The sequence below is a fragment of the Hemiscyllium ocellatum genome, unplaced genomic scaffold (assembly GCF_020745735.1).
Source record: "Hemiscyllium ocellatum isolate sHemOce1 unplaced genomic scaffold, sHemOce1.pat.X.cur. scaffold_2034_pat_ctg1, whole genome shotgun sequence".
Classification (NCBI taxonomy): Eukaryota; Metazoa; Chordata; class Chondrichthyes; order Orectolobiformes; family Hemiscylliidae; genus Hemiscyllium; species Hemiscyllium ocellatum.
The window spans coordinates 73,128-85,362 of NW_026867951.1; the positions used below are offsets into that span (position 1 = coordinate 73,128).

The 12,235-nt window shown below is 37.8% G+C and overlaps 1 long non-coding RNA gene across 2 annotated transcripts in view; it reads left to right on the forward strand.

Moving 5' to 3' along the window:
• The window catches only part of LOC132810866 (uncharacterized), a 48,713-nt gene extending 38,227 nt beyond the window's left edge, over positions 1-10,486 (forward strand). The window contains exons 3-4 of one of the 2 annotated variants that reach the window (XR_009643120.1): positions 4,349-4,418; positions 10,341-10,486. This is a non-coding gene — a long non-coding RNA (uncharacterized LOC132810866). Of the gene's footprint in view, positions 1-4,348; positions 4,419-5,464; positions 5,525-10,340 lie in introns of those variants that run through there. The other variant, XR_009643121.1, reaches the window with a different exon arrangement.
• The last annotated feature ends 1,749 nt before the right edge of the window (positions 10,487-12,235 follow it).

A 12,235-nucleotide genomic window follows, 5' to 3' on the forward strand; every position in this document is an offset into this window, starting at 1 on the left:
GAGCCTGCTCCATCATTCAATAAGACCAGGCCTGTGCTGTTAGTGATTTGTCTTCCATCTCCCCCCAACGTCCCTTGACAAGAATCTATCAACCTGTGTCTTAAAAATACTCAGTGAGCCCACCTTCTGGGGCAGAGAGTTTCAAATTTGCACAGCCCTCTGATGGGAAACAAATATCATCATCGCTGTCCTGAAAGGGTGAACCCAATTTTAAAGCAGTTCCCTCTCGTTCAGGAATGGCCCACAAGTGGAAACATCCTTTCCACATCCACCTTATCAAACCATTCAGGATGTTAGATACTTCAGTCATGTCACCCCTCACTCTCCCAAACTCTAACTGTAACAAACCTATCCTGTCCAACCCATCCACATTTTATTTCTGTCACTCCGGGTGTGAGTGGGGTTGAAATGTTATGTTATGTTTATTATGCAGTGAATGTGTTGTTTCACTGTGTGGGGTCTAAGAGTCAACATGAGCCATACTAGCTTCCCTGTCTCACTGTATTACATATATCTTACATCACTGTCGTGTTTCCATCCCTCCCTACCTCATCGAACTAAAAAGAATGACAAAGATCGAGAAAAGTTGTTAGAAAATTTGTTGTTGCATAAAAGGTATTTAATTTGTTTGTACAGATTGCATTGTAATTGTAGTAACCAGTTAATTAAAAGTTACTGACAAAATATTTTAAGAGGATCTACGGTTGGTGGTGGAAATGCTGCTGGTTCATATAAGAGAGGGCTGGGGTGAATACTGCACTTGGTTTTGATGAGAAAGTTGAGCAATGTCAGATTCTTTTATCTTTTTCAATAAGGGGCAGAGATTGCAGCTAGGACAGCGTGGAGCTGTTTTGATCTTGCAGACATTATAATAATATTTATTTGATGTGATGTGGGTGTCACTGGCTGGGCCCAGCATTTATTGCCCGTCCCTAGTTGCCCTTGAGAAATTGGTGGTGAGCTGTCTTCTTGAGCCGCTGCATTCTACCTGCTGTGGGTATACAGCACAAAACTGTGAGGAAAGGCTGAGGCACTTGGGTCTGTTCTCATTGGAGAAAAGAAGGTTTAGTGGAGATTTGATAGAGGTGTACAAGATGATTAGGGGTTTAGATAGGGTTGACAGTGAGAACCTTTTTCCGCTAATGGAGTCAGCTGTTACTCGGGGACACAGCTTTAAATTAAGGGGTGGTAGGTATAGGACAGATGTTAGGGGTAGATTCTTTACTCAGCGGGTTGTGAGTTCATGGAATGCCCTGCCAGTAGCAGTGGTGGACTCTCCCTCTTTATGGTCATTTAAGCGGGCATTGGATAAGCATATGGAGGTTATTGGGCGAGTGTAGGTTAGGTAGGCTTTGGTCGGCGCAACATCAAGGGCCGAAGGGCCTGTACTGTGCTGTATTTTTCTATGTTCTATGTAATACCTTGGGGTGGGGATTTCCAGGATTTTGAACCAGCGACAGTGAAGGAACAGCTATATATTTCCAATTCAGGGTGATTAGTACCTTATCAGGGAACTTGAAGATAGTTGTCTTTCCATCTAGCTGCTGCTCTTGTCCTTCTCGATGGAAGTGGTCATGGGTTTGAAAGATGCTGGTTAGTGAATTCCTACAGTGCATCTTGTAGATAGTATACACTGCTGCTACGGAGCATCAGTGGTGGTGGGGGGGTGGGGGGGTGGATACTTGTGGATGCTGTGCCAATCAAGCGGGCTGCTTTGTTTCGTATGGTATCAAGTTTCTTGAGTGTTGTTAGGGTAGCACTATCCAGGCAAGTGGGGAGTATTCCATCACACTCCTGATTTGTGTCTGGTAGCTGTTGGACAGGCTTTCAGGAGACAGCAGTTGAATTACTCTTGTAGCCACTGTGTTTATGTGGTGAGACCAATTCAGTTTCTGATCAATGATTATTCCCAGGATGTTGATCGTGGGTGTTCAATGATGGCAACACCAGCGAATGTCAAGGGATGGTGGTTAGATTATGTCTTATACGTGATGGTCATTGCCTGCATTTGTGTGGAATGTATGTTACTTGCCCCTTGTCAGCCCAAACCTGGATATTGTCCAGATCTTGTTGTACTTGGACTTGGACTGCTTCAGTACCTGCGGAGGGAATTAATTATTAACGTTCAATAACCATGGAATTATGCAAATTCCTTTTTCTATCACATGTCATGGACTGTATCTTGTGGTCACTCTGATATTCACTTTGGTTATCTCCTTACTCTCTTCCTGATTCAGACACAAATGTTGGATCATCGATCAGGATAAAATTACATCAATTTCTCCTTCTTCACGGTGCACTGATAGATTTTGAAAATCTAAGTGTTGCTAACATCTAATTATTGTTCCGTTCAGTCGGGGGTATATTTATGCTCAGTAAATGCAATAATGGCTCAGTACATGAAGTAATGTGAAGATATGGCAGTGTACAAACTCACAATGATTGTGAATATCAATTTTTATTTTAACCATATAAACACAGTTGAATTGTTTTAATTATATTTGACTTCAATGCTCACATTCATTGTATTTCTGATCACAATAAGAGTGAACTATTTCTTGTGACAAAATTATTTAAAATTCATGTCACTTTTTTATGGACGCAAAATCGAATCAACACCCGTTTGTTCTCTCCTTTACCCATCGCAGTCAAGTTTGAATTGTACTATGCTAGCTTGGTACAGCACGGAAACAGGCCATTCAGGCAGCCCGGCCAGGTTCCCTAAACTAAACTAGCCCCATTTTCCTGTGTTTGTTCCATATCCTTCTGGACGTTTTCTATCCATGTAACTGTCCAAAAGTCTTTTAGATGTTATAATTGTACTAGCCAACGCCTTTCCTCTCACATCTCATTCCGTGTGAGCCAAACACACTTTGTGAAAAAGGTTGCCCCTCAGATCCCTTTTAAATCTTTCCTCCTTACCTTAAATGTAATTTACACTGTAGAATCTTTATGACTGCAAAGTTATTAAAAGTTGAGAGGTACTTAGAAGCAGCATAATAACATTCATAGTTTTGTCAGTGAACGGAAGCAAATAAATTCAAGATATTGTGAACATTACAATGAACAACGGATACAAGTTGAGAAAATGTTGGATTGAAAAATAATTCAGTAGACACTTAGATATTTTCTAATCAACTCTGATGTGCTTTGACACATCTCTGTTGAAGTTTAGAATTGAATCCATACCTCCTGGTCTTTCAGTACAGACATTACCAGAGCCCTACATAATGTTCCTATGCAAGAAGGGCAGGACTATAATCACATACTTACGGTGGTTACTCACAGGGAAAACTGCTCAAATATTTATTGTGATAATCAGACTGGGTTGTATTCGACAATTCCAGTGTGTAATGGACTGATAAAAGGAATTAGTAATTCATAAAAATGTTGGAACGAAGCGACAATGATCTTAAACAAATATAAATCTCATGATAATCAAGTAATTAAATATGTTTGAAGCAGTCATTTATGTACTCAAAATTAAACTGCTTTGTAATGCTCATGACTTGGAAGTAAAGCATTAGTCATTCAATGTGACTATTAATCGAAAGATAATTTCCCTCATTTTCACAAAATTGTGATTTCTAAGAATTCAAGATTTATTGTAAAATAATAGAGCAAACATTTGTTAATTCTGGTTTGTATACACAAGAAACACGTGAAATTAATACAATGTTTAACATGAAAAATACTTAGCTCTTATTGTAATAATCAGAAATATAGAAATGTTAGCATTGAAATGAAATACAATTAATACAAGGACGCAAAAAACTGTGGATACTGGAAATCAGACACAAAAATAGCTGATAACAAATTTAAGAATGATGAGAAACCCTTACTGCAATGTAATTGTACAATATGTTGGAAAGAACTGAAATATTGATGTGAAAACTAGTTAGTCATCTCTTAATTGATAAGACTGATTAATGATCATTTAATTAAAATGAGAATTCAAATGAAAGAGAATGAGATAGTTACTATGAGTGTTGGGTGAGAAAACTTTGCTTGATTGCAGGTGTGTTGACCTGAAACGAGTGTAAATATTTCATCATGATACTGGCACTAAGAAATAATAGATTCAACTCTCATGATGGTGTGATAATTGAAATTACAATTAAAGAATAATTAATGTTGGAACTAAACACTTAAAACGATTCAATATTTTCACAGCAGTTTGTACTAGATATTCAATAAGATCAGTAAACTGAGAATTAAAATATTGGGTTAATTTCAAAACAAAAATCACACCTTCAGAGATTATTCATCAGAATAGTTTTGTCATTGAAAGAAACCTCATTTATTCAAGAATTCTGCATTTTCCTCATTTTCTGTCTTTTTCCCACAGGGATCTGCACTGGAACCCTTCTGTTTGCGGGACAAATATATATAAGTGACATGGATTAAAATCTAATTTGGTGAGTTAATAAGTTTGCAGATGATACAAAGTTCAGTGCAGTTGTGGATAATGTAGATAAAGAATGAAGCAGGAAAAAGATAAATTGCAGATATGGGCAGAGAAATTAAAGGCAAAGTTTAATCCATACAACTGTGAGGTGTCTCACTTTGGGAGCTCAAATATTAAGGAAAAGTAGGTAATGGCAGGGCCCTGAACAGCTTTGTTGTTCAAAGGGATCTTGGCGTTCAAGACCATGGCTCCCTGAAAGTGACCATGCAAGTAGATAGGGTGGTCAGGAAGGCAAATGGCATGCTTGCCTTTATTGGTCAGGGAACTGGTTACACGAGTCAGGATGGCATGTTGCAACTTTATAAGACTTTGGTTAAGGCATACTTAAAGTATTGTATTCACTTCTATTCGCCACATTATAGGATGGGTATGGAGGCTTTGGAGAGGGTACAGAGGGCATTTACCAGGATGCTGCCTGGATTTGGAGACGTGAGAAAAACTCAGGTTGCTTTTTTGTGGAGTAGCGGAGGATGGAGGAAGAATTGATGCAAGTCTATACAATCAGGAGATACGGAAATAGGGCTGACAGTCAAAATGGTTTTCCCAGAGTTGAAATGTCAAAAGTAAGTGACATGCGTTTAAGGTTAGGGAGACAGTTCAAGGGGCATGTGAGGGGCTATTTGTTTTTTACAAAGGGAGTGGTAGGTGTCTGGAATGAACTTCCAGGGTTGGTGGTAGAGGCAGATACTTTAGGGCTTTTTAAATGTTCATTTAGATAATTTGGAAGGATATGGACCAAGGGTAGACCGAAGGGGTGAGTTTATTTTGCATTATGTTCAGCACAACGTTATGGGCCAAAGGGCCCATTCCTGTGTTGCACAGATCTTTGAGAGAAAATTCATGTCTAACACATATGACATTTAATCTAATCAATATTTAGTCACTGGTGTCAAAAACAGGAATAAAATAAGTAGAGAATGAACTTGACTCTAAGCTAAAGATATATTTTGTCATTTACACAGGAAATGCTTTGGTATTTTTTTTCTGAATTATCAGATTTGATGGAGATGTGTTGAAAATGTTTGCAGTTACTGATCTGCTGAACCAAAATGACCCTTTTTAAACTGATGATTGGACTAGAAACCTTTTAGAAAACTTGAAAATATTTGGTAAGGTGAGATGCACATCATAATTTAATCCTATATTTCTTATTGCCAATACTCCAATAAAACTTTTTTTTATGTCTATACCAAAAAGAGCGATTTTCCATCCAATGCTCATTGGAAATATCTGAATGCCACTCATTTCAGCAATCAAAGTAACCATAGCCTCATCGATTAAGAGATATCTAATGACATTTCGCCAATAATTACTGTTTATTTCGGCACATTGTATGTTCAAACAGCAATGTGAGATTTCTCTTTAATATTCAGTTCACTGACAGCATATTAATAATTTAGTTATTGCTAATATCTAATAACTGATCAATCCAGTAAGGGATAGAAAAGTGGAAATATGGCTCAGTACATCAACTGATGAAAGATATTGCAGTGTTCAATCTCCCAATTATTGTGAATATCGATGTATATTTTGATTTGATTTGAATATATTTTTCTTCAACGTGAAGGTTTATTGTATTTCTGATCTCAGCAAGGGTTAAATATTTTAAAGCTAAAAATATTCAAATTCGTGACTTTTTTTGTTAAACGAGAAAAAAAAACCTACATGTGTTTGTTCTTCCCTTTATCAATCAGAGTACATTTTGAATTGTTGGAAGTTGTACATTTGTGTAAGGAAGGGGAGCTGCCTGCAGCTGAATAGTCACAGTGAATAAATCTTTTTGGTGATAAGCATTCTAATTATCTTTTCATTATCAGAAAAATTGCTTTAAACATATTCAGCAGTTGTATTTTTCATGAATTTACAATAAGCGCATGATATGTCTATTTATTTTTCCTTCAATTGTCACGATAGTAATTTTTACGTAAGAGCCGATATATTTAGTACCATCATTATTGTGAATTACCATTTCATTCTCAGTCCATTGCATAGAAACAGTCGAATTAATTCCCAGCCCAATTATAGGAGTGGACACTGGTTAGTTTTCATTTGAGTAATCACAATTAATTATAATCCCACCCTTCCTTGGTGGGAACATAATGAAAGGAACCTGTGGAACTCCAGTAGAGTGTCTCCCACGAGACCAGGAAGTGTGCGTTGAGTTCCATCTTCAACAGAGATGCACCAAAACAGTTTAGAATGGTGATTAGAAAATATCTAAGCAGAGTTTGAATTGCTTTTCAATCCAATTTTGGATTTGCTCTGTCTGTTGTTCATTCCAATAATCACAGAATCTGCAATTTATTATCTTCAGGTCATTAATAAATGTATGTATCACATTACATTTTCTCTAAATTTTAGATTTGAGGACACTGTAGTTTTTCAAATTTAAAATATCTAAATAATGACATTCATTTTATTTAATCAAAATACCTTACTACTTCCACTTATCTCACTTTGTGTATGATGGCTTCAATGCATTTTGCTAAGCAATTCTACTCAACATAAAGATTTTGTTGACTTTAAATAGTATCTTTAGCACTCGCTTATCAATCTATTCCTAAATCAAAGAATCATGGAGTCATAGAATCCCTACAGTATTGAAACAGGCTACTTGGCTCAACAAGTCCACACTGACCCTCCGAAGAGTAACCCACCCAGACACATTCCCTTGCTCTATTACTCGACATTTCCCCTGACTAATGCACCTAACCTACATATTCATGAACACTATGGGCAATTTAGCATGGCCAACTCACCTAACCTGTAGACTTGTATACTATGGCAATGTTATTGAAATCAATGCTCACACAAAACACTATTCATAAAGCCAGACAATGGTCTCATGATCATTTAATTACTGTTCAGTGGAATAATCTGAGTAACTGTCTTATTGTTCCTGAGATCAATCACCACAGTAAGCATCTGATTATCATTCCCTCCAGTAAATACAATGAGTGTCTTCTGAAATTTCTGTTCTGTAATTACCCAAGATATGTATTGCTCACAGCAGTGTTTATTCTTCATTACGAGTGGCCAAGGATTCTAACGGCCATTGATCTTGATCTTATTGTTACTGAGTGCAGTAGCCACAGTAAACATTTGGTTAAAATTCTTGCCAATAAATACAAGAGCTATCCTCTTACTTTTCAGCCCAGCAATTACACATGATACTTGTTACTCAAAGTAGTATTTATTCTTTATTACGATTGGCCAAGAGCACTAACAGCAAGACTTGTCAATAGTCCTGATTTGTACATGTTTTCAAATAGGTTTTCAGTCCAATTATTTCAAAAAAGAGTCATTTGACTTAGTTCAAATGTAGATGTAAACATTTTCGGATCATTTCCATTCAAAGTATTTATTTGCTTATTCGGATCAAACTTGAATTTGCTTCTGTAAATTCCATTTACTGTGTTTTCCATTCATGGAAGCGCTCATTAATTGGTCCTCATTTGCATCTTAAATCTGATGCAAATTTGAAATACTGATTACAGTGAAATTATATGAATTGTGGACAGCATGGTGGCACTGCTGCCTCACAGCGCCAGGGGCCCTGGTTCAATTTCCACCTCAGGCAACTGTCCGTGTGAAATTTGCACATTCTCCCCCGTGTCTGTGTGGGTTTCTTCCGGGTGCTCCGGTTTCCTCCCGCAGTCCAAAAAATGTACAGGTTAGGTGAATTGACCATACTAAATTGCCCGTAGTGAAGGGGTAAATGTAGGGAAATGAGTGTGGGTGGGTTGCTCTTTGGAGGGTCAGTGTGGACTTGTTGGGCCAAAGGGCCTGTTTCCACACTGTAAGTAATCTAATCTAATCTAATCTATATGTGTGTGGTCTCTAAAAGAAAGCCATGGAAGGCTAGATAGAATTCTTGAACAACCTGTATATTTGAATGAAAAAAACAATTCCTTCCAAAAAACAAAGTTAAGAAATCACACAAAACCAGGTTATAGTCCGACAGGTTTATTTGGAAGCGCTAGCTTTCGGAGTGCTGCTCCTTCAACCAACTGATGAAGGAGCAGCGCTCTGAAAGCTAGTTCTTCAAAATAAACCTGTTGGTTCATAACCTGGTGGTGCTTGATTTTTTAAACTTTGTACAGCCCAATCCAACACTGGCACCACCAAATCATTCCAAAAACACTCTACATATGTAACTTTTAACAATTCAATAATCCTGCAACAGGATTACAATTCTCAGTTTAACTATTTTAATAAATATCTAATCAATATCTAACAACTACTGGAAAACATAAATCATTTTATCTGTTAAAACACAAAATTTAATTATCAATTCATTGTTATCACGGTATGTGAACTATATTTTCACTCTCCAGTGATGTGAAGTGACCCTTGGACAGAAATTATACATTCTAAATTCACCTACAGCCAGATAAATCAGGACAAACACAAAATTAATCAAACTAAGTCAAACAGCAGCGAGAATCAATCAGTTCCAGGATGACCCAAATTTTCTTACACCTTGACTTCCAGCCAATGCCTGAGCATTATATATCTCTCTTGAAAGTGTCAACAATGAAGGGTTTTTGCACCAACACATTGAATGCTTTGAATCCAGCTAATGACCACATGTAGACATTTGTCACAAAACTATTGAACATTGGGTGGCACGGTGGCACAGTTGTTAGCACTGCTGCCTCACAGGGCCAGAGACCCGGGTTCAGTGCCCGCCTCAGGTGACTGACTGTGTAGAGCTTGCACATTCTCCCCGTGTCTGCGTGGGTTTCCACTGGGTGCTCCGCTTTTCTCCCACAATCCAAAAATGTGCAGGTCAGGTGAATTGGCCATGCTAAATTGCCCATAGTGTTAGGTGAAGGAGTAAATGTAGGGGATGGGTCTGGGTGGGTTGCGCTTCAGTAGGTCCGTGTGGACATGTTGGGCCAAAGGGCCTGTTTCCACACTGTAAGTAATCTAATCACTTTCCAAATCATGGAAAATATGTCAAAGGTCTTGAAATCAAAGTGATCACTGCACATAAAGCCATAAGATGGTCTTCAAGGCCACCTGATAATTGTTCAGTGAAAAACCTTTTGTCAGTATTATATTGTTCTCAGGATAAGTAAACACAGCAGACATCACGCTATCACATCATCCCAAAGATATGCAAGAGATACCTTCTTATAATTTACACACCACATGTTCCCATGCCAATAATCACACTTCATTATTTGTGACTGAAGATGCTGATAGTAACATGTATCGAGATGAAGGAATTCCTAAATATAGGCGAGTTTTCTGATAAGTTCCCTCCAGTCATCATGTTAAGAAAATGTAATTATGGCTAAGTACATTGTGAACAGATCCCCATTAAACCTTTTCACGTGTTTACTCAGAGACATGATTGAAACATTTCCTCTATAAATGCTGTTGACTGTATTTCGCTGTAATACCCATGTTCCTTATCGATTTATTTTCTTTGTAATGCTGACACAAATGACTGAATATTGATGACATGGAAAATTGAATGGATTATTTATTGTATTTCCACAGAAGAAAAGCTGAGACAGCAAGTAAAGATTGCAGGAGTATCTGAGAATGTTGAATGACCAAACAGTTCTGATCAATAATCACTGCATATCGAATGTATTTTACAAACCATCATGCCAGCATTCTAGTTCTCAGCTCACTGATACTAATTACTGTGTCATCGATATCAGAGCAAACTCGTTTGGAAATATTGAATCATTTAATGTGTCAGCATTCTAAAATAAATTACCAATTCATTGTTAGACCAACATCACACAATAATTCTGTTTAAGTTTAGCAACAAATATCATGAGATTCACATTTCAATTTAAACCATTATTTCTTCGTGCCAATTTTACAAAGGAAAATGGATCGTTTTTTCCAGGTCAACACATTCATGAACCAAGCAATGATTCCTCATCCAACACTCACAGGAAATATCTGATGCCTTCTCATTTGAATGTTCACAGAAATCATTGGATTAATATTACAAATGAAGTTACATCTAATTGTTTTAGACTCCAATCATTAATGTTCATTTCTACATTTTACAGATAGCAATATGAAGTTTCTAATTATTTTAAGTTTGCAGTGACCTGTTTTAAGACAATTTTTTCCTTATATCTAATATTTAATCATTGATGAAATCCAGTATATTTGGCTTTAAGTGTGGAATTAAGTCTCAGTGACGTAGGCATATTGCACGGTATTGTTCCCTAATGGTAGCGAATGCAGATTTGTATTTTAATACTGAAATCCTGGTTGATTTGCTGTTGTAGGGATGCCCTGCCCCATCTGGAATAGAATGGCCTATGTTGGCTCATACAAAATGTCTGACAAACAAAAAGACGCAACCTGCCCTAGAATTAAAACACAAGATGGTGGAGGAGAGATAAACTAACAGTCTGTTCCAATCTTGATGAAAGAAAATAATATTTTGTAAAATCCTACTCCAAGTCCATCAGTATGCCAGTCCAGACAGTAATATTCCAGACAGTAATAAGAACATGCCAGATACAGAAAAACGACCAACCCTGACCTTCATTAATGAAAGAATAATTGTCCCAGTGAATGAATAAACACCAGCTGCAGCATACAGCCCAGTTAACTTTCACAGCAGCTATCAGGGCAACAGATAGGGTTCATTTGTCAGAAACAGTTACTATTTTAAAGTTGCTCAGAACATTAAAAATACTTCTAATTGCAGATTCTTGAGAATTGTGGACAAGGCAGAGTTTGAGGCTGGAAGGAGTGTAATAATTAACTTTGTAAACTGAAGAAATAAGATACATTGAGAGATACCAATGCCGGAAGATTTTAGGAGCTTTTAAACATCATGAAACAATAGGAAGCTGGGGCTATCCATAACAATGTCCATCTGAGATTAGGTGTTCTACAGGATCGGATGTCTGTATAAGGAGTGAAGGATTGTAACCACATTGCATGTGGCCATTGTAATACAGCAAGTGTGTACAATTGCTGCTTTTACTGTACACGTTACAGTGTGTCATGGACCTACATTCTGAGATTGGCCTTGGGGGATGATCCTGAAAGGCATTAAAAAAGGTCCCCCACAGTAGACTATTGTACAAACTGCAGAGGAATGGGATTGTGGGAGATACAGCAGTTTGGAACAGTAATTGGCTTGCTGAAAGAAGACAGAGGGTGGTGGTTGATGGGAAATGTTCATCCTGGAGCCCAGTTACCAGTGATGTACTGCAAGGGTCGGTGTTGGGTCCACTGCTGTTCGTCATTTTTATAAACGACCTGGCTGAGGGCGTAGAAGGGTGGGTTAGTAAATTTGCAGACGACACTGAAGCCAGTGGAGTTGTGGATAATGAGGAAGGATGTTGTACGTTACAGAGAGACATAGAAAAGATGCAGAGCTGGGCTGAGAGGTGGCAAATGGAATTTAATGTGGACAAGTGTGAGGTGATTCACTTCGGTTGGAATAACTGTAATGCAAAGTACTGGGCTAATGCTAAGATTCTTGGGAGTGTAAATGAGCAGAGAGATCTCAGTGTCCAGGTACACAGATCCTTGAAATTTGCCACCTAGGTTGACAGGGTTGTTAAGAAGGCATACAGTGTTTTAGCTTTTATTAATAGAGGGATCGAGTTATGGAACCATGAGGTTATGCTGCAGCTGTACAAAGCTCTGGTGCAGCTGCACTTGGAGTATTGTGTACAGTTCTGGTCACCGCATTATATGAAGGATGTGGAAGCTTTGGAAAGGGTGCAGAGGAGATTTACTAGGATGGTATGGAGGGAAGGTCCTACA